The sequence below is a fragment of the Salvelinus namaycush genome, chromosome 8 (genome assembly GCF_016432855.1).
Source record: "Salvelinus namaycush isolate Seneca chromosome 8, SaNama_1.0, whole genome shotgun sequence".
NCBI lineage: Eukaryota > Metazoa > Chordata > Actinopteri > Salmoniformes > Salmonidae > Salvelinus > Salvelinus namaycush.
In genome coordinates, this window is record NC_052314.1 from 27,576,742 (window position 1) to 27,604,621 (window position 27,880).

At 43.9% G+C, this 27,880-nt stretch overlaps 1 protein-coding gene across 1 annotated transcript in view; it reads right to left on the minus strand.

Moving 5' to 3' along the window:
- Nucleotides 1-27,880, minus strand: part of LOC120052578 (sec1 family domain-containing protein 2-like) — a 174,269-nt gene that overhangs the window by 59,592 nt on the left and 86,797 nt on the right. The window lies entirely within an intron of this gene.

A 27,880-nucleotide genomic window follows, 5' to 3' on the forward strand; every position in this document is an offset into this window, starting at 1 on the left:
TTTTCCATAAACCAAAATATTGTACATTTCAGCTGTGTAGAAAACGAAAGTAGTAGACGAAACTTAAGAACGAAAAGCACAGAAATAGCGCAGATAAGATTTACCGCCTCTTAGACTTGATTACAATGAGAATGACAGATCTATAAGTCACATTTCTATGTGAATTAGGTAGGGGTTGCCCAAAAAGTTACATATTGCAGCTTTAAAAAGAAGATGGAGAAAAAGCTATGAAGGAAAAATACTGGGGTTTCGGGGCAAAAATAAGACTGAGATATTGTCAAAATGATCAGATATATCATAAACAATGATATCTCGATATGTAAGTGTATTGATTTCCCCCCAATCACTAGATGGAGTGGTTGCTTATATAAATGGGTTACAATAACCTACAACACTACGAGTCTCATTCTGCCTCTACCCAACACAAACACACACAAACTGACAAACTACATACAGTCCTTTAGAAACACACAAAACTAATCCACTCCCACACATCACTGTGAGAGAGCAATAAAGAGGTTATGAGGAGATACAGAAAATGCATTCTATAAGCAAACCCATGAAATATAGTGCAGGTTGACATTTATCATGATTCTTGCCCTGCTGCAAAGTAAGAATTGGCTATATTATAAATATACTAAGATATAAAAATTAGCTTTTTGGTCTTAATTTAAGGTTAGGGTTAGCAGTGTGGTTATGGTTAGAGTTAGGTTTAAAATGACTTTGTGGCTGTGCCAGCTCGTGATCACTCTGCAGAGCTGCCTCCAGAACAAGATTCATGATGAAAAACGCTAACCTGCAAATATAGTACACTATATGCAAAAACATATTTTTAAATGGTAAAATACTATTTGAGATACAGTGCCTTCAGAAAGAATTCATTCCAATGAACTTATTCCACATGTTGTGTTACAGCCTGAATTCAAAATGGATTAAATATTTTTATTTTGTCTCACTCATCTACACACAATACCCCATAATGACAAAGTGAAAACATGGTTTTAGACATGTTAGCAAATGTATTGAAAATGAAATATCTAATTTCCATAAGTATTCAGATGTTAGAATCACCTTTGGCAGTGATTACAGCTGTGAGTCTTTCTGGGTCAGTCTCTAAGAGCTTTGCACACCTGGATGATGCAACATTTTCCCATTACACTTTTCAAAATTCTTCAAGCTCTGTCAAATTGGTTGTTGATCATTACTAGACAACCATTTTCAGGTCTTGCCATAGATTTTCAAGTAGATTTAAGTCAACACTGTAACTCGGTCCCTCAGGAACATTCACTGTCTTCTTGGTAAGCAACTCCAGTGTAGATTTGGCCTTGTTATTTTCCTGCTGAAATGTGAATTAACCTCCCAGTGTCTGGTGGAAAGCAGACAACCAGGTTTTGCTCTAGGATTTCGCCTGTGCTTAGCTCCATTCCGTTTCTTTTTCATCCTGAAACACTCCCTAGTACTTAACGATTAGAAGCATAACCATAACATGATGCAGCCACCATTATGGTTGAAAATATGGAGATTGATACTCAGTCATTTGTTGTGTTGGATTTACCACAAACATAATGCTATGTATTCAGGACAAAAAGTGAATTGCTTCGCTATATTTTTTGGGTTGCAAACAGGAAGCATGTTTTGGTATATTTTTATTCTGTACAGGCTTCCTTCTTTTCACTCTGTCATTTAGGTTAGTATTATGGAGTAACTACAATGTTGTTGATCCGTCCTCAGTTATCCTATTACAGCCATTAAACTCTGTAACTATTTTAAAGTCACCATTGGCCTCATGGTGAAATCCCTGAGTGGCTTCCTTTCTCTCCGGCAACTGAGTTAGGAAGGACGCCTGTATCTTTGTAGTGACTGGGTGTATTGATACACCATCCAAAGTGTAATTCATAACTTCACCATACTCAAAGGGATGGTCAATGTCTGCTTTTTTATTTTTACCCATCTACCAATAAGTGCCCTTCTTTGCGAACCATTGGAAAACCTCTTTGATCTTTGTGGTTGAATCTGTGTTTGAAATTCACTGCTCAACAAAAGGACCTTACAGATATTGTATGTGTGGGGTACAGAGATGAGGTAGTCATTTAAAAATCATGATAAACAATATTATTGCAAAGTGTGACTCCATTCAACGTATTATGTAACTTGTTAAGAAAATGTGTACTCCTGAACTTATTTAGACTTGCCATAACAAAGGGGTTGAATACTTAATGACTCAAGACATTTCAGCTTTTCATTTTAAAATTTGTAAACATTTTGAAAAGCAAAATTCTATTTTTATATTATGTATAGGCCAGTGACAAAAAATCTCCAAAAACTTCAAAAGCAACATGGGCTATGCAGTGCATTCAGAATGTATTTAGACCCTGTCACGCCCTGACCATAGATTGCTTTGTATGTTTCTATGTTTTGTTTGGTCAGGGTGTGATGTGGGTGGGCATTCTATGTTGTATGTCTAGGTTGTCTTATTTCTATGTGTTTGGCCTAGTATGGTTCCCAATCAGAGGCAGGTGTCAGTCGTTGTCTCTGATTGGGAGCCATATTTAGGTAGCCTGTTTTCCTTTGGGTTTTGTGGGTGATTGTATCCTGTGTTAGTGTTTTCACCATATGGGACTGTTTCGGGTTATTTGTTTGTACTTTTGTTATATCGTTCAGTGTTCTGTTTGATTTATTAAATGATCATTATGGACACTTACCACGGTGCGCTTTGGTCCGATCCTTGTTACTCCTCGTCAGATGACGAAGAGGACGAAACCCGTTACAGACTCCTTGACTTTTTCTACATTTTGTTACGTTACTGCCTTATTAAAAAATGTATCAAATGTTTTTTCCCCCCTCATCAATCTAAACACAATACCCCATAATGACAAATCAAATCAGTTTTTTAAAACATTTTTGCAAGTGTCTTAAACATTTTAAAAACAGAAATATCAAATTTACATAAGTATTCAGACCCATTACTCAGTACTTTGTTGACACACCTTTGGCAGCGATTAAAGCCTTGAGTCTTCTTGGGTATCACGCTACAAGCTTGGCACACCTGTATTTCGTGAGTTTCTCCCATTCTTCTCTGCAGATCCTCTCAAGCTCTGTCAGGTTGAATGGGGAACGTCACTGCAGAGATATTTTCAGGTCTCTCCAGAGATGTTTGATCGAGTTAAAGTCCAGACTCTGTCTGGGTCACTCAAAGATATTCAGAGACTTGTTAGGAAGCCACTCCTGCGTTGTCTTGGCTGTGTGCTTAGGGTCATTGTCCTGTTGGAAGGTAAACCTTCGCTCCAGTCTGAGGTCCTGAGCGCTCTGGAGCAGGTTTTCATCAAGCATCTCTCTGTACTTTGCACCGTTCATCTTTCCCTCAATCCTGACTAGTCTCCCAGTCCCTGCCTCTGAAAAACATCCCTACAGCATGATGCTGCCACCACCATGCTTCACCGTAGGGAGGGTGCCAGGTTTCCTCCAGATGTGACACTTGGCATTCAGGCCAAAGAGTTCAATCTTGGCTTCATCAGACCTGAAAATCTTGTTTCTGATGGTCTGAGAGTCTTTAGGTGCTTTTTGGCTAACTCCAAGTGGGCTGTCATGTGCCTTTTACTAAGGAGTGGCTTCCATTTGGCCACTCTACCATAAAGGCCTTATTGGTGGATTGCTCCAGAGATGGTGGTCCTTCTGGAAGGTTCTCCCATCGCCACAGAGGAATTCTGGAGCTCTGTTAGAATGACCATCGGGATCTTGGTCGGGACCCTGACCTCCCCCTGATTGCTCTGGGAAGAGTCTTGGTGGTTCCAAAGATGGAGGCCACTGTGTTCTTGGGGACCTTCAAAGCTGTAGAACATTTTTGGTTGCCTTCTCCAGATCTGTCCCTCGACACAATCCTGTCTCGGAGCTCTACGAACAATTCCTTCGACCTTGTGGCTTAGTTTTTGCTCTGACATGCACTGTAAACTGCGGAACCTCATATAGACAGGCGTGTGCCTTTCCAAATAATGTCCAATCAATTGAATTTACCACAGGTGAACTCCAATCAAGTTGTAGAAACATCTCAAGAATGATCAATGGAAACAGGATGTACCTGAGCTCAATTTCGAGCCTCAAAGAGTTTGAATATTTATGTAAATACAGTATTTCAGTTTTTTTTTTTATTAAGAAATGTGCAGAAAACTTGTTCTCGCTTTGCCATTTTGGGGTATTGTGTGTATATTGATGAGGTAAAACAATTATCTAAACAATTTTAGAATAAGGCTGTAACGTAACAAAATGTGGAAAAAGTCAAGGGGTCTGAATACTGTCCAAATGCACTGTATGTGACAAAAACCCTGTAGAGAAAGAAAATTATTATTTTTGTAAAGATTTATGTAATATCTCAATTTATTAAATGAACTTTGTGTTAGATTTCATGTTAAATTCAGGGAAGGCTGTAACACAACAAAATGTGGAAAAAGTGAAGTGGTGTGAATACTTTGTGAAGGCAGTTCACATAAAATACATTGAACAACTTCCTGATATTGAGTTGCACCAACACTAGATGATCTATCAGAACTAATGTGACTCTGTCAACACAATGCAATGAGGTGTTTCACTGCTCAATAAAGACTGACAAGAATTGTATACAACTAATCAACACTACAGTGATGTGATGGGCTATTCAGGAGTCATGAGTTTGAAGAGAGAGAGAAGGGAGGAGGAAGGGCTGGCGGAGAGAAGGAGCCAACAGGAAACTAGTAAATCAGAACCACATATCCCGTAAGTCAGTAACACATAACACATACTGTAGGTCTACCCTCCAGTGGATATTCTTAGGATTTGCTATCTCTACAGAGCAGAGAGGAAATTAAAAGACAGCCAAAAATAGAGGTTGTTTTAACAGGGGAGTCAGGGAGAGGCAGGCAGGCAGACAGTCTTCAGGGTCAGAGAGGGCTGAGGGGATCTACACGTCTTACAGAGTATGAAGCGTCTAAGGGGTCTAGCCTGAGGGACTGAATAACCCATTAGGAGGAATGTGTGTGTGTGTGTGTGTGTGTGTGTGTGTGTGTGTGTGTGTGTCTTCTAATGTATTATAGTTTCAGAGGGCAGAGGTTACATAGTCTTAAATGGCCTTTCCAGAACTCTCTGTTCACACAAACTAACAACACATACAGTAACGCTACAACACAGCAGATATTACAGAGAGCCGTGAGATGACAGGGCTCCTCTATAAAGTGCCTCTCACCTAGTAAAGTCTGCGAAGCTCTCGCATAGCTCCATCCCTCTCTCTCTCTCCGTCCATCTCTCCATCTCTCCCAGTGTGAGAGGTTCACCTGGGTTTAAACGGGGTTTAGCCGGGCGGATGTGAGAGGTTCACCTGGGTTTAAACGGGGTTTAGCCGGGCGGATGTGAGAGGGGGTGAGCTCATAGACGGAGCGCAGACGTAAAGCAGCTGTCAGCATCAAAGAGCAGAGCTGACCTGTGTGTGAGTGTGTGTGAGCCAGCGGGAGACAGACAGACAACCGGAGAGGACCAAGAGAGAGACCTGGCTCACTCAGAGCAGATAACAGGGGGGAGAGGGAGAGTGATAGAAGGGGGAGAAAGTGAGTGTGCTTTTGTGTGAGGGAGAGAGAGAGACAGCAAAATGGAGAGAAGACGGAAACGGCGAAAGAGAAAGTGAAAAAGAGTGCGTGGAGAAAGACAGAGAGCGTGGAGATCTTGGGTTGAAGAGAGAGCGAGGAGGGTGAGACAGTTTTCTGTATTTACTCAGAACCGAGCTTATCAGAGTCCCTGGATCCCCTTCCTCAGCAACAGCACAGGAAGAACACTCATCTCTCTCTAGGTACTGACTGCCGCTGCTGGGAGAACCGACTAACAGCTGCTCTCTCTCTCCTCCACCTGAGGGAGGCGCCGCTGAGGGCACAGCTGGAAGCAGCGACACCAACGATGCTGAAACAGATTGACCCCTGTCTGTCATTTATAAGGAACAGTGTAACAGAGGAGCTATTACTGTGGAATAGTGGGTTTGAATGAGTCACAAGTTTACTGATATTGGTATACTGTATATCCCTGTCCTAAGGTCTGTGGGGACGAGCGCTTAGATGAGCCTATTGTGCCTGTTGGTCCAGTGAGGAATTGGAGGAGGAGGAGAGGGGTAGCAATAGAGGGAAGCGAGGGGAGCAGTAAAGGGAGTGGAGGAAAGGGGTAGTACTACTAGGGGAGTGAAAGGGGGTCTGGAGGGCGTTCCCCCTGGCTCAGGGCTTGATTAACACCAGGCCTCCTGACAGGAAATGACCCGGCCAGCGCAGAGCAAAGCCGAGCGGCGGGAGAGCTTCCATCTGGCATCAGGGCTGTAGTAGAGGAGCACACACAACCACTAGGACCAGAACTACCCATCTATTCCCTCTATCTATCCCTTCTCTACTGTCCAGTGTCCAGTACCAGCAGAGAATCAGTTTCTCTCCCCTACTACTACCACCTCCATTGTCTCTGTACTACCATCTAAATGTAGACCAGGGGTGTCACACGTATGGAACAAATGCTAATGAAAGCTGTCTAGATCTTCTCACAAGTCCTAAAAGCAACTCCAATCCAAATGCTAATCATTTCATGCAGTACTTAATGTAATTGTAAGGGGTTAGGGAAAACAAGTCAATCACAGAGTAACTTGAGCCGAGTGAGAGATAACTAGTAGCGAGTAGTCGATAACAGAGCTGTAGGAGTGAGGGGGGGAGAGAGAGAGACACGGAGGAGAGGGGACAGTTTGGGGAGGAAAGCGGGTACAGAGTGGCAGGTCATCATTCACCGCTGTCTGGAATCCGTAATATAAACAGGCTCTTTAGTAGCAGCCAGATACAACACAGATATACCGTAAAACACAGAATACTCTGGGAACAGGAGTACACGAAGGCACATGCACACATCCAGTCCCTAGTCTATTTCAATTAGCATTGAGACCCCCTCAAACTCTCCCCCTCTCTGGCTCTCTATACAGTAGGAGTGCTGCAGATGCATTAGTAGTTTCATATGACTGGATGACCCTCTATGTGGGTAGCTCTGGGGCTGAGGGGAGAAAAGGGTCAGGGGGAAGTAGAGAGGGGTTCAGGGGGCACAGAGAGGACAGAGAGGGGAGACACACGGGGGAGTAGAGAGGACAGGAGGCCCAACAGGACCTCTCAACTAACCCTGTGTTAGAGGGTGACATGGTGATCCCAGCCTGCACTGATGCGTGTGCAGGGGCCAGGGGCCACTGTCACAGAAAGGGGTTCTCTGGAGCCAGCGTGCGTCTGTGTGTGTGTGTGTGTGTGTGTGTGTGTGTGTGTGTGTGTGTGTGTGTGTGTGTGTGTGTGTGTGTGTAAGTGAGTGAGTGAGTGTGTGGGTAGGAGGAGAGGAGAAGAGGACAAGTGTCCCTCTCCATTCTTCTAGTTATAACTGCTTATGACTAGCCTTTTATGATATGCATGTCCTGTCCATAAACACACAGAGGAAGAATTCTGAGCTGAGGTTTAACACACTCCATAAAGCCGACGGTCAGTCTGGAGGTGTAAACAACACATTGGGCCTGGTCCAGAGATGAACCCCAGTATGGGGTCAAAACCTAAAGCGATATTGCAATGGTAGACCTTCAAAACAGGATCGCTGTGGATGAAGGGAACATGCTGTTTTGTATTACTGATGACTACAGAAAAAGTGGAGTGGGCTGAGTGTGACGCGCGCGCACACACACACACACAGAGACAAACAAAAACACACACACACAAACACACCATGGCCTAACCTTCTGACCGGTCGTGTCCTGCAGTGGAGACCAGTTTAATTTCCGTTAATTAAAGCCTGGGGTTTCATGTCATCTGATGAACCAGAGAAGGCTGCACTATTGACTTCTCTGATCATCTCTCAGCATGGTTAAGGGCCCTGCGTGTGTGTGTGTGTGTGTGTGTGTGTGTGTGTGTGTGTGTGTGTGTGTGTGTGTGTGTGTGTGTGTGTGTGTGTGTGTGTGTGTGTGTGTGTGTGTGTGTGTATAGAGGGGGTCGATGGGTTGATGAATGTTTTCCAATTAAAAATGCAGGCTAATTTCGAGTTATTTCATAAATGCAGTGAAACTGGGGAAATAATCTTAACCAAGCCTAATCATCACCCATGCACCCTCACGCTCCACTTCCCCCTGTAACTAGCGCTCTGCAGCAGGGCCTGGGAGAGCGATAGAGCAAGGAATGAACTGAGAGAAAGGATGGGAGGCAGAAAGAGAGTGAGAGAAAGGGAAAAGACAGAGAGAAGAAAAGAGCAAGAAAAAAAGACAGAAAAAGCGGATGGCCAGAGTGTATAAGAGAACCTTTTATGTCCCAGGACTGTTCCCATCAGTGGAGAGAGAGGCGTGTTGCCGTGCCAACCTAAACAGCAGCATTGGGGAGGTCCGTCTTTCCCGTCGCTCCCTACTTCCCCTCACACAGCCCATGGACAGGATGGAAAACAAACCCAACGTGTGTGTGTGTGTGTGTGTGTGTGTGTGTGTGTGTGTGTGTGTGTGTGTGTGTGTGTAAGATTGTGCTCAGAACATAAAAAGAGTGCAAATCCAGTAAAATATACTTAAACCTTCCTGACCTCCCCTTCACCACCATCATCACATACAGTACCAGTCAAAAGTTTGGACACACCAACTCATTCAAGGGTTTTTCTTTATTTAGTCTATTTTCTACATTGTAGAATAATAGTGAAGACATCAAAACTATGAAATAACACATATGGAATCATGTAGTAAGCAAAAAAGTATATTTTATATTTGAGATTCTTCAAAGTAGCCACCCTTTGCCTTGATGACAGCTTTGCACACTCTTGGCATTCTCTCAACCAGCTTCATGAGGTAGTCACCTGGAATGCAGTTTAATTAACAGGTGTTCCTTGTTAAAAGTGAATTTGTGGAATTTCTTTCTGTAACGGCTTTCGTCTTCCTCCTCGTCTGAGGAGGAGAAGTTAGAAGGATCAGAGGACCAATGCGCAGCGTGGTAATTGTCCATCATGTTTATTATCAAACATAAACGGAACACTTCCAAAATACAAAACAACAAACGTGAAAACCGAAACAGTTCTATCTGGTGCAGACACACAAAGACTGAAGACAACCACCCACAAAACCCAACACAAAACAGGCTACCTAAATATGGTTCCCAATCAGAGACAAACCAAAACACCTGCCTCTGATTGAGAACCATATCAGGCCAAACACAGAAATAAGAAAACATAGAAATACAAACATAGACTGCCCAACCCAACTCACACCCCTACCATACTAAATAAAGACTAAACAAAGGAAATAAAGGTCAGAATGTGACACTTTCCTCAATGCGTTTGAGCCAATCAGTTGTGCTGTGACAAGGTAGGGGTGGTATACAGAAGATAGCCCTATTTGGTAAAAGACCAAGTCCATATTATGGCAAGAACAGCTTAAATAAGCAAAGAGTAACGACAGTCGCAAAAACAGTCGCAAAAACCATCAAGCGCTATGATGAAACTGGCTCTCATGAGGACCGCCACAGGAAAGGAAGACCTAGAGTTACCTCTGCTGCAGAGGATAAGTTCATTAGAGTTACCAGCCTCAGAAATTGCAGCCCAAATAAATGCTTCACAGAGTTCAAGTAACAGACACATCTCAACATCAACTGTTCAGAGGAGACGGTGTGAATCAGGCCTTCATGGTCAAACTGCTGCCAAAAAAAACACTACTAAAGGACACCAATAAGAAGAAGAGATTTGCTTGGGCCAAGAAACACGAGCAATGGACATTAGACTGGTGGAAATCTGTCCTTTGGCCTGATGAGTCCAGATTTGAGATTTTTGGTTCCAACCGTCGTGTCTTTGTGAGACGCAGAGTAGGTGAACGGATGATCTCCGCATGTGTGGTGCCCACCATGAAGCATGGAGGAGGAGGTGTGATGGTGTGGGAGTGCTTTGCTGGTGACACTGTCTGTGATTTATTTTGAATTCAAAGCACACTTAACCAGCATGGCTACCACAGCATTCTGCAGCGATACACCATCCCATCTGGTTTGTGCTTAGTGGGACTATCATTTGTTTTTCAACAGGATAATGTCCCAACACATCTCCAGGCTGTGTAAGGTCTATTTGACCAAGAAGGAGAGTGATGGAGTGCTGCATCAGATGACCTGGCCTCCACAATCACTCGACCTCAACCCAATTGAGATGGTTTGGGATGAGTTGGACCGCAGAGTGAAGAAAAACAAGTGCTCAGCATATGTGGGAACTCCTTCAAGACTGTTGGAAAAGCATACCAGGTGAAGATGAGACAATGCCAAGAGCGTGCAAAGCTGTCATCAAGGAAAAGGGTGGCTATTTGAAGAATCTCAAATCTCAAATATATTTTGATTTGTTAAATACTTTTTTGGTTACTACATGATTCCATATGTGTTATTTCATAGCTTTGATGTCTTCACTTTTATTCTACAATGTAGAAAATAGTAAAAATCAAGAAAAACCCTTGAATAAGTAGGTGTGTCCAAACTTTTTACTGGTACTGTAGCTTACAGCAAGCCTCCATCATCATCATCATCATCATCATCATCATCATCATCATCATCATCATCATCATCATCATCACCACCACCACCACCCATCCTGTACAGGCTACAACACCATCAAGGGACAGAGCCTGGACTGGGATTTCACACTCCCACTGTAAATACACAATCTCACTGTAAATACACACTCTTCTGTAACTGGAGTTGAGAACACACAAACACTGAAATACACCAACGTATTATCGACACACCCACACACTCTCACAAACACACATACAGACAGAAAAGCATGAACCCTCATCTAAAGCTACCTCCCGGCGTGGGACAATAGAGGGATGGATGACTGTGGGTCAAACCAAACCTTGAACTATCAGGGGTGACAGGAAAACTGACAGGGAATGGATGAGGATATGGTGTGTCTGCAGTATCCAACTGTGTACAGTATGTGCACAATAAAGGACCATATGTACTGCATTAGAATTTGATGCTGCGTTGGGTTCCTGAACCCATGCCCAGGTATTGGTGTGTGTGACCATGCTGTCAGTGACTCCTATGAGACATACAGTCCTACACCTTATTACAGCACAGTCAATGTAAGAATATCCCCTATCCCCACACAATCAAGACTCACTGAAAGTGGCCTCTACCTCTTGACTATTTGACACGGACCCCCCCTCCTCTTCTCTCCCTCTTTTTTTCTCCTGCCTCCCAACCATCGCTCTCTCTCGACTCTCTCTCTCACACACATACACACACAAAATACAAAGCCACAACTGAAAACGTGAAACTATCGAAGTCACTACTAAAAGTATTTCTAACCTACACACATCACACACTATTCATGTCTGGGACAGGCAGAAATGAACCAGCCAATCCCCCACTGTGTCTCAAATGTGAGATGAGGCTCATGTCCAATGACCATCTCTCTCTGCTATTCACAGCGCTGCTTTTAGCCAATCATCGTCTGCCTCCTACATGTGGTGTTGGATGCGGAACACTTGGTTTCAGAGCTCATTTCCTAGTCTGAGCTCTAAGCGGAACCATTTTTATTAGGCAAACACCATTTCTCCCTTTAATTAAACCCATACTCTGACTTCACACACAGAACTCATACAGTACTCATTCACATTCATCACGCACGCACACCCACGTTTAGGGTACACACACTTCCCCTTCAATTAAATCCACACAGACATTCTCTCGTTCACACTCTCCGAGTGTGTGTCAAATTGCCAGTCTCTCCTCCTCCTAAATCCCTTCTTCCACTAAGAGCGGTTGAGACAAGGTCTATTCTCATGACGAGGACATGGACCACGCCTCCACTTACTGTACCCCTCGATCACTAGCAGCTTATGTTGGTAAACAACATCCCCTCCGACCAGCTAGGTAACTCGTACCAGCTGTTCCTGGGTTTGTTGCGTGTGTGTGTGTTGTCTTGCGAGTGGCCATTAGTGCAGATTCATGCTGGTCTCCAGGACAGGGATGCTCTTTAACGTGTCCCTGAAGGAGGCTGTTAGGAGGTTCAGCGTGTGACTGAGACTGTTAGCCTGCCTTTAACCTGCTGTGTGTCTGTTTGTTTTTGCTATTCACTCTGTTTGTGTGCTCACTCAATCCTCCTCCTGGTATTTCCATCTGTTTGTTTGTGTATGCGTGTGTGTGTGTGTGTGTGTGTGTGTACAGTATGTATATTCATGTGTGTGTGTCTGCTAAGCCCAGGCTGCTTACTGTAGCCAAGGGGAACAGAAAAAGAGAATTTGTAAAAACATTGTTCTCATGGCGAGTTGGTGACCAGGTTTCACGCAGCGTCTGGTTTCAATTTGACTGCTTTAATTTGGAACAATGTCGCAATCAAGGTTGTTCTCGGCTACTCGGACAAAGACGGCCCCCTGCACACAAACCAGTTCATCTACAACCATGAAAACTAAAGCTATTTACACACACACAAGCACAGAACACACACACATGCACGCAGGTCGCAGGTACGCGTGCACACACAAAAACAAACCCACACACGCACACACACACAGCTAAGAAAAAGTACTCTATTTCTCAGACACACCTGGTGTGCATTGACAGGGTCATTTCTAGTGAAGTGTTTATAACAGAGAGTCAAGTTTTTAACATGAGCCACATCCCTGGGCCAGGGCCTGCCAGGAGGCCCCTCAGCCAAATAGGACAGGAAGAGAGAGACAGAGCCCAGAATTCTTCATTAGCAGCTTTATAGTGAGAGTGGGAGAGAGCGAGAGCGAGAGAGAGATGGAGGGTGAGCGAGAGCAGGGGAGAGAAGAGAGAATGAGAGAGCGAGAAAATGAGAGAGAGAAGTCGAGAGGCAATTTAGAAAAACAGAGAGAGAGAGAGAGAGCGCTACCCAACCACGTCCATGTGTGTGATAAAAAGGTTGTAATAATAAGCAGTGTATTATTTCAGGGTGTGTGTTAGTTTGAGAAGGTAACGAGTGGGCCAAACTAAAAGCAGCTCTAATTATGAGCTATGTGGCTGGGGAGGACTGTGTGTGTAGCTTCAAGGTCAGAGAAACTCAAACTGGGGGAGGTACACTGTGGTCTGGAGGTACAGAGCTAATTCATCATCCGAAGGAGCTGGCCACAAACCCTGCTGCCACACAGAGACCAATCCATACAGAGAGACCAGTTCAGGGGCGGACGGGGACATGAATTCGGCCCTGGAATTTTATCTACACCAGCCCACATCACCGCGCCGCAAACTAACTCCCTCCCCCATGTGTGTGTGTGTGTATGTGTATGGCCCCATCCTGCCTAGACACGGGCAGTAGTGCTGATACAGAACATTGCAAGTACAGCGTTTCTCAACCCTTTCTGTACCCGTGTCTGGCGAGACATGGTCGTCCTCCTCTTTTTTAACCAGCTCATGTTTAAAACATTATACAATATGTAAAAACCCCACTGGAGATACAACTACTATAGCTGTGCCTCTGCTCTAGCCATTTTGCCGCTCTGTGCTTCTTCTTGTTCTCTGTCTGTCTGTCTGTCTGTCTGTCTGTCTGTCTGTCTGTCTGTCTGTCTGTCTGTCTGTCTGTCTGTCTGTCTGTCTGTCTGCCTGCCTGCCTGCCTGCCTGCCTGCCTGCCTGCCTGCCTGCCTGCCTGCCTGCCTGCCTGTCTGTCTGTCTGTCTGTCTGTCTGTCTGTCTGTCTGTCTGTCTGTCTGTCTGTCTAAGCCTTATACGTTATAAAAGCCAAGCTAATGACTTAGAGGCTATATTTAAGCAATAAGGCCTGAGGGGGTGTGATATATTGCCAATATACCATGGCTAAGGGCTGTTCTTACCCACGACGCAACGTGGAGTGCCTGGATACAGCCTTTAGCCGTGGTATATTGGCCATATACCACAAACCGAGGTGCCTTATTGCTATTATAAACTGATGACCAAAATAATTTTGGGATCATACCCGTGGTATAAGGTCTGATGTACCACGGCTTTCAGCCAATCAGCATTCAGGGATCGAACCACCCAGTTTATAATGCAAATTAGTGCATGTCATGTGTGTTTCCCTGAATCAACACCTACCCTAAGTGTTATTTACTATTCCAGGGCTCCAGACTAACATGTTAACTGAATCAACACCTACCCTAAGTGTTATTTACTATTCCATGGCTCCAGACTAACATGTTACCCTGAATCAACACCTACCTTAAGTGTTAATTAGGTGTTAAGATGGCGCCGGAGAAGAAGGCTGACATTTTATGTGTTCCTATCCAATTGTGTTTATTGTTTGTTTCTTTGCGTTGTTTGTAACTTATTTTGTAACTTATTTTGTACATAATGTTGCTGCTACCATCTCTTATGACCGAAAATAACTTCTGGACATCAGAACTGCGATTACTCACCACGAACTGGCAGAATCCTTTTTTCCCTTTAACATGTCCGACGAGCCCGACGTGAATGATATACTGGTTCACTGGGAACAGGCCCAGATCCCTGTCATTTGCGTAAAGAGAAGGTGGAGAAAAAGGGGCCGGAGGGCAGGCTGCCTTCTGAGAATTCGTAGGCAATCGAATATACCCCCACTGCCTTCCATTCTGCTAGCAAACGTGCAACTTTTGGAAAATAAAATCAATGACCTACGCGGAAGAACGACTACCAACGGTACATTCAAAACTGTAACATCTTATGCTTCATGGAGTCGTGACTGAACGACAACATTATCAACATACAGCTGGCTGGTTATATGCTGTATCGGCAGGATAGAACAGCGGTGCCTGGTAAGAGAAGGGGCGGCCGACTATGTATTTTTGTAAATAACAGCTCGTGCACGATATCTAAGGAAGTCTCAAGGTTTTGCTCGCCTGAGGTAGAGTACCTCATGATAAGCTGTAGACCACACTATCTACCTAGAGAGTTTTCATCTGTATTTTGCTCATCTGTATTTTGCTCGTATCGTAGCTGTCTACATACCACCACAGACTGATGCTGGCACTAAGACCGCACTCAATGAGCTATATTCCGCTATAAGCAAACAAGAAAACGCTCACCCAGAGGTGGCGCTCCTAGTGGCCGGGGACTTTAATGCAGGGAAACGTAAAATATGTCTTACCAACTTTCTATCAGCATGTTAAATGTGCAACCAAAGGGGAAAAAAACTCTGGACCACCTTTACTCCACACACAGAGACGTATACAAAGCTCTCCATCGCCCTCCATTCGGCAAATCTGACCATAATTCTATCCTGCTTACAAGCAAAACTTAAAGCAGGAAGCACCAGTGACTCAATCAATAAAAAAGTGGTCAGATGAAGCAGATGATAAGCTACAGGACTGTTTTGCTAGCACAGACTGGAATATGTTCTGGGATTCCTCCGATGGCACTGAGGAGTACACCACCTCAGTCATTGGTGTCATCAATAAGTGCATCGATGACGTCATCCCCACAGCGACCGTACGTACATACCCCAACCAGAAGCCATAGATTACAGGCAACATCCACACTGAGCTAAAGGCTAGAGCTGCCGCTTTCAAGGAGCGGGGCTCTAACCCGGAAGCTTATAAGAAATCCCACTACGCCCTCCGACAAACCATCAAACAGGCAAAGCATCAATACAGGACTAAGATCGAATCATACTACAACGGCTCTGACGTTCGTCGGATGTGGCAGAGCTTGCAAACCATTATAGACTACAAAGGGAAGCACAGCCGAGAGCTGCCCAGTGACACGAGCCTACCATACGAGCTAAACTACTTTGGCTCGCTTTGAGGCAAATAACACTGAAACATGCATGAGAGCACCAGCTGTTCCGGAAGACTGTGTGATCATGCTCTCTGCAGCCGATGTGAGTAAGACCTTCAAAAAGGTCAACATTCACAAGGCCGCAGGGCCAGACAGATTACCAGGACGTGTACTGCGAGCATGTGCTGACCAACTGGCAAGTGTCTTCACTGACATTTTCAACGTCTCCCTGTACGAGTCTGTAATACCAACATGTTTTAAGCAGACCACCATAGTCCCTGTGCCGAAGAACACTAAGGTAACCTGCCTAAATGACTACCGACCCGTAGCACTCACGTCTGTTGCCATGAAGTGCTTTGAAAGGCTGGTCATGGCACATATCAACACCATTATCCCAGAAACCCTAGACCCACTCCAATTTGCATACCGCCCTAACAGATCCACAGATGATGCAATCTCTATTGCACTCCACACTGCCCTTTCCCACCAGGACAAAAGGAACACCTATGTGAGAATGCTATTCAATGACTACAGCTCAGCATTCAACACCATAGTGCCCTCAAAGCTCATCACTAAGCTAAGGACCCTGGGACTAAACACCTCCCTCTGCCAATGGATCCTGGACTTCCTGACGGGCCGCTCCCAGTTGGTAAGGGTAGGTAACAACACATCTGCCACGCTGATCCTCAACACAGGGGCCCCTCAGGGGTGCGTTCTCAGTCCCCTCCTGTACTCCCCTCCCCTCCTGTACTCCCCATGACTGCACGGCCCGGCACGACTCCAACGCCATCATTAAGTTTGCCGATGACACAACAGTGGTAGGCCTGATCACCGACAACGACGAGACAGCCTATAGGGAGGAGGTCAGAGACCTGGCCGTGTGGTGCCAGGACAACAACTTCTCCCTCAACGTGATCATGACAAAGGAGATGATTTTAGAATACAGGAAAAAGAGGACTGAGCACACCCCCATTCTCATCAACGGGGCTGTAATGGAGCAAGTTGAGAGCTTCAAGTTCCTTGGTGTCCACACCACCAACAAGCTAACATGGTCCAAGCACACCAAGACAGTCGTGAAGAGGGCACAACAAAACCTATTCCCCCTCAGGAGACTGGAAAGATTTGGCATGGGTCCTCAGATCATCAAAAGGTTCTACAGCTGCACATTCGAGAGCATCCTGACTGGTTGCATCACTGCCTGGTATGGCAACCGCTCGGCTTCCAACCGCAAGGCACTACAGAGGGTAGTGCGTACGGCCCAGTACATCACTGGGGCAAAGCTTCCTGCCATTCAGGACCTCTATACCAGGCGGTGTCTGAGGAAGGCCCTAAAAATGATCAACGACTCCAGCCACCCTAGTCATAGACTGTTCTCTCTGCTACCGCACGGCAAGCGGTACCGGAGCGCCAATTCCAGTCTCCAAGAGGCTTCTAAACAGCTTCTACCCCCAAGCCATAAGACTCCTGAACATCTAATCAAATGGCTACCCAGTCTATTTGCATTGCCGCCCCTCTTTTACACCGCTGCTACTCTCTGTTGTTATTATCTATGCATAGTCACTTTAATAACTCTACCTACATGTACATATTACCTCAATTACCCCGACTAACCGGTGCCCCCACACATTGACCCTGTACCGGTACACCCCCTGTATATAGTCTTGCTATTGTTATTTTACGGCTGCTCTTTAATTACTTGTTATGTTTATTTCTTATGCTTATATATTTTTTAAATGCATTGTTGGTTAGGGCGCGTAAGTAAGCATTTCACTGTAAGGTCTACACCTGTTTTATTTGGCGCATGTGACTAATACAATTTGATTTGATTTGCTTTGAATTACTATTACAGGGCTCCAGAGTTAAATGTTCCCCTGAATCAACACCTACCCTAAGTGTTAATTACTATTACAGGGCTCCAGAGTTAAATGTTCCCCCGAATCAACACCTACCCTAAGTGTTAATTACTATTACAGGGCTCCAGAGTTAAATGTTCCCCTCAACCAACACCTACCCTAAGTGTTAATTACTATTACAGGGCTCTAGACTAACATTTTCCCCTGAAGCAACACCTACCCTAAGTGTTAACTACTATTACAGGGCTCTAGACTAACATTTTCCCCTGAACCAACACCTACCCTAAGTGTTAATTACTATTACATGGCTCCAGAGTTAAATGTTCCCCTGAATCAACACCTACCCTAAGTGTTAATTACTATTACAGGGCTCTAGACTAACATTTTCCCCTGAATCAACACCTACCCTAAGTGTTAATTACTATTACAGGGCTCCAGAGTTAAATGTTCCCCTGAATCAACACCTACCCTAAGTGTTAATTACTATTACAGGGCTCTAGACTAACATTTTCCCCTGGTGTCACTGGCACCAGCCCATGATTTGGTCAGAACCCAGAAATCATCTTATAGTACTTTATTAAGAAGTATAATAAATAGACTACTGAGGTATTGAATGAGTTGGTTTCATCTAACACGTCCAAGCAGGAATGCATGATTCAAGATATTTTGATGTGCAACCCAGTCCGGTGATGAATTTTGGGTTGACAATTAGACTATATTTGCTATATTTTACTGTCAGAATAGGACTCCAGAATTTCCAGATGTTCATTTTGTTCAATAGAGATGAATTACATACATCTTTATGTGCACTAACTAATATCATATGCTAATTGATTTGGGATTCAACAGCTAAGAAAGTGGAAACTCAAAACACATTAACTAGATCGCTAACTCTAAATGTAATACCCACTGCTAGTAGCCATGTATTCATCCAACAGCAAATTGAATGTCCTAAAAAAACATTGCAGTCATAGGCTAATACCCATGAGACCTATGAAGCTGCCAAAGCTGTGTTTTTCCCGCAATTGCATTTAAAAAAAATGTATAGTATCAGAATGAATTTTTTCTCTCGAGTGCACGGGGAGAGAGGAGAGTGGCTCACTCATCACTGCAGCAGCCCCAGCCAGGGCACATGGCAGACACTTTCATTAGAGGAATCACGAGGACAAGGCACATTACTGTTTGACCAAATCACAGTTTTAGCCCCCCCCCCCCAAAATAGTACGTTTTAAGTGAGGTGACAATGTAGAATGTGCTCTTTCTATGTTTATAGGCACCCATTGCGTTTTTCTACGATCAGTGATCATGGCTTTCCAACTGATGACAGAGTTGGAGAAGGTCTCTTTGCTGATGCCGAGTTTGACTTTGAATGTGTGACCTCAGCTCAGCCTATCAGAAAACCGGCCGGCCTTTGCCCACTGATCTGCCAAAAGCTCATTATAGATTAGTGTAACAGCGAAATTTCGCAAACATCTTAACAGGCTCACGGGTTTTAGTTTTACACAAAAACATTTTTGTGTGTGCCAATTTTGACCAGCCCACCTAACTCAAAAATTGTCCAGAACATCTGGCATTTGTCAGAATTGCCAAATGGCCAATCCGCCCCTGGACCAGTTCCAGAGAGACCAGCTCAGACCTCTAGACTGTAATGTTTTCACAAAGTACAGTGCAAGTAGGCAGGGATCAGCAAAGCTAAGATAGTACACAGGCACCAGGCGAGAGGTCAAAGGGCGCGCACACACATACGCACACACACACACTCTCTCGCTCACCCTGTGATTCTGCAGCAGGTTCCCACAGTCGCCTCAGTGTTTGTGTAGTCTGTTACATGTGACTTGACAGGGTGTGTGTCTGAGTGTTTGTGTGAAGCGGGGAGAGAAATGGGGTGTGAAGTCTCTGACAGAGTCCTCCTGCCATCAGCAGCACAGAGATATAAACAACAAGCGCCTTCTCCATCTCTACTTAAGTTAAATAAAGGTTAAATGAAATAAAATGAAATACTTACCATATGAATTAAGTAACTGGGGTCATTCTAATATCAGTATAGACGGGTTGGCTGACAACCTTGCGGAAATGATGCGCGCACATTGTGGCTGGAAGCTGCGTGTTGTTATGATTCTGAACGGTCAGATAGCTAGCACCAATGACAAGAAGCTGCCATGAGGGGAAACGTAGGTGGCTCGTTTGATCTATTTTGATCAATTTCTTGATATCATGTCTTGTTCTGATGTGTTTTGACTGATTTCATGTCAATGCTAATATGGAAGAAAAAAAAACCCAATGAGACCAAAATGGTGCCGGAAGAAATGGCAGCAGTTTTACGGGCGCCTAACCAATTGTGCTATCATGTGTTTTTTTTCACGTTATTTGTAACTTATTTTGTACATAATGTTTCTGCAACTGTATTTTACGGCAAAAAAAGAGCTTCTGGATATCAGGACAGCGATCACTCACCTCGGATTAGACAAAGATTTTTTCTTCAACAAGCAAGACGCACAAGACATTCTCCAAACACCCGACAGGGCCGACATCCCCGTTGTTTGCAAGAGGAAGCGACGCAGGTACAGAGGACAAAGAGCCGGATGCCTTGTCAGGACCCGGAAAAGGCGAGTGGGAAAGCTGTCGTTACCGTCAATACTACTCGCCAACGTGCAATCATTGGACAATAAACTAGACGAGGTACGATCACGAATATCCTACCAACGGGACATCAAAAATGGTAATATCCTATGTTTCACGGAATTGTGGCTGAATGACGACATGGATATTCAGCTAGCGGGATATACGCTGCACCGGCAAGATAGAACAGCACACTCCAGTAAGACGAGGGGGGGCGGTCTGTGCATATTTGTAAACAACAGCTGGTGCACGAAATCTAAGAAAGTCTCTAGATTTTGCTCGCCTGAAGTAGAGTATATTGTGATAAATTGCAGGCCACACTACTTGCCTAGAGAGTTGTCTGTTTATTTACCACCACAGACAGATGCTGGCACTAAGACCGCACTCAGTCAGCTGTATAAGGAAATAATCAAACAGGAAACCACTCACCCAGAGGTGGCGCTCCTAGTGGCCGGAGACTTTAATGCAGGGAAACTTAAATCAGTTCTACCAAATTTCCATCAACATGCTAAATGTGCAACCAGAGGGAAAAAAATAGTAGATCACCTGTACTCCACACACAGAGACACGTACAAAGCTCTCCCTCGCCCTCCATTTGGTAAATCCGACCACAACTCTATCCTCCAGATTCCTGCTTACAAGCAAAACTACAGGACTGTTTTGCAATCACAGACTGGAACATGTTCTGAGATTCTTCCGATGGCATTGAGAAGTACACCACATCAGTCACTGACTTTATCAATAAGTGCATCGAGGTCGTCGTCCCCACAGTGACTGTACGTACATACCCCACCAGAAGCCATGGATTACAGGCAACATTCGCACTGAGCTAAAGGGTAGAGCTGCCGCTTTCAAGGTGCGGGACTCTAACCCGGAAGCTTACGAGAAATCCTGCTAACCCCTGCAACAAACAATCAAACAGGCAAAACGTCAATACAGGGCTAAGATTGAATCATACTACACCGGCTCCGACGCTCGTCTTGTGTGGCAGGGCTTGCAAACTATTACAGACTACAAAGGGAAGCACAGCTGCGAGCTGCCCAGTAACACGAGCCTACCAGACGAGCTAAATCACTTCTATGCTCGCTTCGAGGCAAGCAACACTGAGGCATGCATGAGAGCATCAGCTGTTCCGGACAACTGTGTGATCACGCTCTCCGTACCCGGCGTGAGTATGACCTTTAACCTCTCTAGGGTAGGCGGCAGTATTTTCACGTCCGGATGAAAAGCGTAAACTGCCTGTTACTCAGGCCCAGAAGCTAGGATATGCATATAATTGGACTTGGATAGAAAACACTCTAAAGTTTCTAAAAGTGTGAAAATAATGTCTGTGAGAATAACAGAACTGATATGGCAGGCGAAACCCAGAGGACAAACCATCATAAAAAAAAAAGAATTTCAGCCTACCACTGTTTCATGTTTATTATGAGGCAAAGTCCTCCCAGATTGCAGTTCCTAGGGCAGTGGTTCTTAACCTGTTTGGGCTGCAGGGGCAGTATTGAGTAGCCGGATAAAAGGTGCCCATTTCAAACGGCCTCGTACTCAATTCTTGCTCGTACAATATGCATATTATTATTACTATTGGATAGAAAACACTCTCTAGTTTCTAAAACCGTTTGAATTATATCTGTGAGTAAAACAGAACTCATTTTGCAGCAAACTTCCTGACAGGAAGTGGAAAATCTGAAATCGATGCTCTGTTCTACGGCCTGCCTATTAATGTCCTTGATATTTATTAGAATACATGCACTTCATACGTCTTCCACTAGATGTCGACAGGCAGTGAGAGAAGAAATGGAGTGTGTAACTTGATCTGGGGTCGAATAATAGCTCTCGGCATGACGTGTCACCAGTTTCCTGTTTTCTGGAGAGCGCGTGAAGGGACCTGGATTTGCCTTCTGATAAGCTGTCGTTATGGACGACTAATATCTCCGGCTTTGATTTTATTTGATACATGTGACAATATCATCGTAAAGTATGTTTTTTCAATATAGTTTTATTAGATTATTGAAATTTATTCGGGACGTTAGGCGTGTTGCGTTGTGTGCCTTTGTTCAGGAAGGAGAGCTTAGCGCCACTTTGCTAGCTTTCCGTGCTAATTGACTGGAGAAGAGGACATTCTAAATCCAAACAACGATTGTTCCCGACAAAGGACCCCTTGTACAACATTCTGATGAAAGATCATCAAAAGTAGGACCCATTTTATGATGCTATTTCATATATCTGTCGAACATGTGAAATATTCGTTTGCGCCCAGATTTTGGGTACTCTCTCGCTATACCTAAGCTGGATGTCGTAATGAAGTTATTTTTAGAATTCTAACACAGCGATTGCATTAAGAACTAGTGTATCTATCATTTCCTATACAACATGTATTTTTTAGTAACGTTTATGTATAGTTATTTGGTCAGAATAGTTGAGTGCCATAAAAATATCCGCACATTCTGGGAAAAAGATGCTACGTTAGCACAATGTATAACCACTGATTTCAGCTCTAAATATGCACATTTTCGAACGAAACATAAGTGTATGTATAACCTGATGTTATAGGACTGTCATCTGATGAAGCTTATCAAGGTTAGTCAAAAATTATATATCTTTTGCTGGTTTATTCGCTATCGCTAACGTGCCTATTGCTATCGCTAACGTGCCTTGATGAATGAATGCGGTAGTGTGGTAGGCTATTGTAGTAAGCTAATATAATGCTATATTGTGTTTTCGCTGTAAAACACTTAAAAAATCGGAAATATTGGCTGGATTCACAAGATGTTTGTCTTTAATTTGCTATACACCATCGATTTTTCAGAAATGTTTTATGATGAGTATTTAGGTATTTGACGTTGGTGTCTGTAATTACTCTGGCTGCTTCGGTCCTATTTGTGACAGTAGCTGTGATGGTAGCTGCAATGTAAAACTGATTTATACCTCAAATATGCACATTTTTCGAACAAAACATAGATTTATTGTATAACATGTTATAAGACTGTCATCTGATGAAGTTGTTTCTTGGTTAGTTTGGTTGGTTCTTGGTTAGTTAGGTTGGCTTTGTGCATGCTACCTGTGCTGTGAAAAATGTCTGTCCTTTTTTGTATTTGGTGGTGAGCTAACATAAATATATGTGGTGTTTTCGCTGTAAAACATTTTAAAAATCGGACATGTTGGCTGGATTCACAAGATGTTTATCTTTCATATGCTGTATTGGACTTGTTAATGTGTGAAAGTTAAATATTTCAAAAAAATATATTTTGAATTTCTTGAAGTGGCCACTTGAAGTGGCTGTTGTCATATTGTGCCCGGCTTCGGGCTTGCAGCCAGAAGAAGTTAACCTGGGTTCGATCGAACCCCAGGGGTTCGGTGAGTCAGTCTCAGGGGTTCGGCGGAGGTCAAGACACACATCCGACTCATATGATTCGTGATGACACGCCCCGCTTGGCCATCATTGGCTGCAGGTGATCACGCTACATCGCTTGGCCTATCTGTGCTGCAGGGAATTTGGTGCGCTCAGTAGTCGACTTGTGACTGTCGTGATGGTACGTCTTGTGATTTCTTTCTTAATATTTTAATCCCTTCATACTTACTATGTCGAGCAAAAAAAGAAAGTGGTCGGACGAATATGTACAATATGGATTCACATGTATAACGGAACGTGATGGGAGTCAGCGTCCTAACTGCATGATTTGCAATGCCAAGTTGAGCAATTCTAGTCTAGCACCGGCAAAACTAAGAGAACACTTCCTTAAGCTGCATGGAGATGGAAAATACAAGAACACAACGCTCGCTGAATTCAAGGTGAAGAGAGCCAGATTCGATGAAAAGGCTACTCTGCCTGTTCTCGGCTTTGTACCCATCAACAAACCGATCCTCACAGCATCGTACGAAGTTGCTTACCTGATCGCAAAGCAGGGCAAACCACACACCATTGGTGAAACACTCATAAAACCAGCTGTGTTGAAGATGGCGAATATCATGCTGGGAAAAGAGGCTGAAGTTAAGTTATCCCAAATTCCTCTTTCAAATGACACCATCAGCAACAGAATAGAGGACATGAGCAAAGACATCTTGGCTCAAGTAGTTGCAGATCTGATTTCAAGCCCGGCAAAATTCAGCCTTCTACTCGACGAGACCACAGACGTTTCCAATCTAAGCCAGCTTGCTGTATTCGTGCGCTATGTGAAAGACGACGTAATAAAGGAAGATTTTTTATTTTGTAAGCCTCTTACAACAACAACTAAGGCAGCCGATGTGAAGAAACTTGTGGATGACTTCTTCAAAGACAACAATCTTTCGTGGGATATGGTTTCTGCAGTTTATTCGGATGGAGCTCCAGTCATGCTGGGAAGAAGGTCTGGTTTTGGTGCGCTAGTGAAAGCCGATGCACCACACATCATTGTTACGCATTGTATTCTGCACAGGCATGCGTTGGCAACAAAAATCTTGCCTCCAAAACTGGCAGAAGTATTAAAAATTGTAGTGGAATGCGTGAACTATGTGCGAATTAGTGCTCTGAGGCACCGCATCTTCAGTGAGCTGTGTAAAGAAATGGGCTCTGAATTCGAGGTACTTCTGTACCATTCTAACGTTCGGTGGTTATCCCGGGGACAGGTGCTGAATCGTGTTTTTGCCGTGCGTGTGGAATTAGCCCTGTTTTTGAAAGAGCACCAACATTGTCATGCAGATTGCTTAAAAAATTCTGAGTTCATTCTCATTTTAGCGTTCATGGCTGATATCTTCGCAGCTCTCAATCATCTCAATCAAAAGATGCAGGGCGGTGGAGTCAACATCATCGAAGCGGAGGAAAACCTGAAGGCTTTTCAAAAAAAGCTACCGTTATGGAAACGACGAACAGAGAACGATAACTTCGCAAACTTTCCCCTGCTGGACGACTGTGTAAGTAAGATCGAAGATGTATCTGGAATCGGAGACATTTCTGTACCCGCGGAACTGAAGCAAGCAATTGCCACGCACTTAGATGAGCTTGCAAAGTCTCTCGACGGATACTTCCCTACAAGAGAGTCATATCCAGCATGGGTGAGACAGCCGTTCACGTTTAGTGTTGAGACAACAGATGTCAATGATGAATACCTCGATGAAATCATTGAAATTCAGCAGAGCCAGGTTCAACAGCAACTCTTCAGAACAACAACGCTTTCAATGTTTTGGTGTCAACAAATGGTAACGTACCCTGTTATTGCTAAGAAAGCTCTGGAGATTTTCATACCGTTTGTTACAACATATCTTTGCGAGCAATCCTTTTCGAGGATGCTGGACATAAAAACGAAGAAAAGGAACAGACTTTGTTGCGAAAATGACATGAGAGTGGCACTTGCCAAGGTGAAGCCGCGCATTTCTGAACTGGTCTCTGAAAGGCAACAGCAGAAGTCACACTGATTTGCAGTAAATATTCATTATTATGTTTTTGTTTTTGTGTGAAAATCATGTTTTGATGATTTTGTTCTTTGAACACACGGTGTTGATGTTGATGCACGGTTCATTTTGTGCACCAGTAAAATATATACCTATGTTTTGAATTTGAAAAAATCATATTTTATTTTTCCAATTAAGAAGGGTTCGGTGAATGCGCATATGAAACTGGTGGGGTTCAGTACCTCCAACAAGGTTAAGAACCACTGTCCTAGGGCTTCCACTACATGTGGAAGTCTTTAGAAAGAGTTTCAGGCTGGTTTTTGGAAAAATGAGCTAGAAGTTGTAGTTTTTCTATGTGGCTCCCATTTTGGCTATAGTGTTTCCATGCGCATGGATGAAAGCGCGTTCTTCGTTATTTATCTCCGGTAATGAACATACTATTCTCCGTCTTAAATGTTATCGTATATTTACGTATTAGGGTACCTGAGGTTTGATTATAAATGTTGTTTGACTTGTTTGGAATAGTTTATTGGTAACGTTTTGGATTCATTTTATGTGCATTTTGAAGGAGGGAAACCGGTGGATTATTGAATGAAGCGCGCCAGCTAAACTGAGTTTTTATGGATATAAAGAAGGACATTATCGAACAAAAGGACCATTTGCATTGTGTGCCCCCCCATCCCCTATTTTTACGCTGCTACTACTCTCTGTTTATCATATATGCATAGTCACTTTAACTATACATTCATGTACATACTACCTCAATTGGGCCGACCAACCAGTGCTCCCGCACATTGACTAACCGGGCTATCTGCATTGTGTCCCACCCACCACACCTCTTTTATGCTACTGCTACTCTCTGTTCATCATATATGCATAGTCACTTTAACCATATCTACATGTACATACTACCTCAATCAGCCTGACTAACCGGTGTCTGTATGTATCCTCACTACTTTTATAGCCTCGCTACTGTATATAGCCTGTCTTTTTACTGTTGTTTAATTTCTTTACCTACCTATTGTTCACCTAATACCTTTTTTAAACTATTGGTTAGAGCCTGTAAGTAAACATTTCACTGTAAGGTCTACACCTGTTGTATTCGGCGCACGTGACAAATAAACTTTGATTTGAGTTGAGTTGACAAACAACTGTAAAAATCTATTTGAGAGACATGTGCTCACTGTGTAAATATATTTACAGTGCATATGGAAAGTATTCAGACCCCTTTACTTTTCCCACATTTTATTACGTAACAGCCTTATTCTAAAATGGATTAAATTGTTTTTCCCCTCATCAATCTACACACAATATCCCATAATGACAAAGCAAAAACAGGTTTTCATAAATTTTTACAAATGTATAATTAAAAAAAAATCACATTTACATAAGTATTCAAACCCTTTACTCAGTACTTTGTTGAAGCACCTTTGGCAGCGATTACAGCCTCGAGTCTTCTTGGGTATGACGCTACAAGCTTGGCACACCTGTATTTGGGGAGTTTCTCCCATCTTCTCTGCAGATCCTCTCAAGCTCCGTCAGGTTGGATGGGGAGCGTCACTGCACAGCTATTTTCAGGTCTCTCCAGAGATGTTCGATCGGGTTGAAGTTCGGGCTCTGGCTGGGTCACTCAAGGACATTCAGAGACTTGTCCCGAAGCCACTCCTGCGTTGTCTTGGCTGTGTGCTTAGGGTTGTTGTCCTGTTGGAAGGTGAACCTTTGCCCCAGTCTAAGGTCCTGAGCTCTCTGGAGCAGGATGCGGCCACCACCATGCTTCGCCGTAGGGATGGTGGCAAGTATCCTCCAGACATGACACTTGGCATTCAGGCCAAAGAGTTCAACCTTGGTTTCATCAGACCAGAGAATCTTGTTTCTCATGATCTGAGAGTCTCTAGGTGCCTTTTAGCAAACTCCAAGCGGGCTGTCATGTGCCTTTTACTGAGGAGTGGCTTCCGTCTGGCACCTCTACCATAAAGGCCTGATTGGTGGATGGTTGTCCTTCTGGAAGGTTCTCCCATCTCCACAGAGGAACTCTGGAGCTCTGTCAGAGTGACCATCGGGTTCTTGGTCACCTCCCTGACCCTTCTCCCCCGATTGCTCAGTTTGGCCGGTCGGCCAGCTCTAGGAAGAGTCTTGGTGGTTCCAAACCTCTTCCATTTAAGAATGATGAAGGCCACTGTGTTCTTGGGGACCTTTAATGCTGCAGACATTTTTTGGTACCCTTCCCCAGATCTGTGCCTCGACACAATCCTGTCTTGGAGCTCTACGGACAATTCCTTCAACCTCAAGGCTTGGTTTTTGCTCTGACAACACTGACAATTGTGGGACCTTATATAGACAGGTGTG